Genomic DNA, 1669 nt, shown 5'->3' on the forward strand with positions numbered 1-1669 from the left:
ATATTTTTCTTTCAATTGATTTTATGTGCGCTTGTGATATATAAAATTACTATAATGCTCACTAAGATCTTAAAGTTTGATGAAAAGATGCATATGCCTATTAAGATTTTAAAGTTTCACAAACTTTTCCAAACATTTGACAAAAGGATACGAGTCTCTCATGAGATTTTAAAATCTTAAAAGCTATCATCAACGATTAAAAGAAAGATTTAAGCATTTCTTTAAATTTACAAAAAGACAAGTTTAGAAAATATGCACAAGTGTCCTATAAATCAAATGTCGAGGAATGTGTAAAACTTTCAGAACTTAATGACATTTAGTATCTTTTTATCAAATATTTTTTTTTAAATCTTTTTTTAAAAATTATTATTATTATTTTAAGTTTTAGAAAAGACTCGAGCCTTTGTATCGATCCAAAAGGTGGTAAAGGTATAGATCTTGGATGATTTAGGCGCAGTCAAGGAAGTCATCAAAGGGTCACAATCATGAGGACTGAAATCAACTGAAATTAGATGGCGCATGTAGACATCACGTAAAAGCAAGGCATCCATGGTGGGATGAGGGGATTGGGATAAATGGGGATGGGAGGAGGAGGGATATGCAGGGACAGCAGACGTGGCTGAGGGGATGGCATACACAGATTTTTATTGATAACTGATAAGCCTAAACCAGAGACGACAAGACTAAAAGAGTTGGCCTATTTTTCTTAAACATGTTGTTGAAGAGAAGTAAGATGCGTTTGGCTAAAGTTATTCTACATGCATATCCACATTTCCGTCAGCTAAGGCTTATGAACTAATTAAGCTTTGATCTGTCCATACACACTGATTGTTTTTCTGTGGGCCGGGGGGGGGATTGAATTCCAGACTGGACATCGAGTGAAATAGACCGTTTGATTCTGTTTTCAAATTTGCAAGTTCCTGAACTGTTTATTAATATAATTACGTTTTGTTTGAATACTCACAAACCGACCTTAGCTCAGTTGGTAGAGCGGAGGACTGTAGTGGGACAACCATCAGCTAATCCTTAGGTCGCTGGTTCGAATCCGGCAGGTCGGAGTTTTCCAGTTTTAAAATTTTTGAGAGCTTTGAAAAGAATATGGGACCCTCTGTGACGCCTTCCAGTAACCGTAGCCGCCCAATAGTTTAAAATTTATTATGTTTTGGCATGATAATAATATTGAGGAGATAATAAGAAGGTAAGAGATTTTTATGAATTTAAAATAGATAGATTTTCGGAAAGAAAAATATGCAAATTTAAAATTGCTTTCTTCTGTTCTACTTTGATTTGTAAAAAATTATAGAGGACATTAATCTCCATAAACGATCATCATTTATGTAGTGATCCTAACAAATAATTAAATAAATATTTAATTAATTAAAATATTATATATATATATATATATATATATATTATATATGTGATAATATAAGGATACTTCCAGGGAAGTATCCTTATTTCATTTCAAAACCCCCACTCCCTTTTGTTTGGCCGTACACACACACACTCTCTCTCTCTCTCTCACACACACACACATCAATATCTCTTTCTCTTAATTTTTCCTCCATTTTTCGGCCAAATTGAAAAACAAATATCATTTATGGGTTCTAGCTCCGCTTCTCAACGTTCTAACCAAAGAGATTTAGTTGTTTGGACATCATAAACACCA

The 1669-nt window shown here is 33.6% G+C and overlaps 1 non-coding gene across 1 annotated transcript; it reads left to right on the plus strand.

Moving 5' to 3' along the window:
* Positions 1–967: 967 nt before the first annotated feature.
* TRNAY-GUA (transfer RNA tyrosine (anticodon GUA)) lies at positions 968–1058 on the plus strand. Its single transcript is given in 2 exon segments — positions 968–1004; positions 1023–1058. It is a non-coding gene; the product is annotated as a tRNA-Tyr (tRNA).
* Positions 1059–1669: the final 611 nt, after the last annotated feature.

The sequence above is a fragment of the Malania oleifera genome, chromosome 2 (assembly GCF_029873635.1).
Source record: "Malania oleifera isolate guangnan ecotype guangnan chromosome 2, ASM2987363v1, whole genome shotgun sequence".
Lineage (NCBI taxonomy): Eukaryota > Viridiplantae > Streptophyta > Magnoliopsida > Santalales > Ximeniaceae > Malania > Malania oleifera.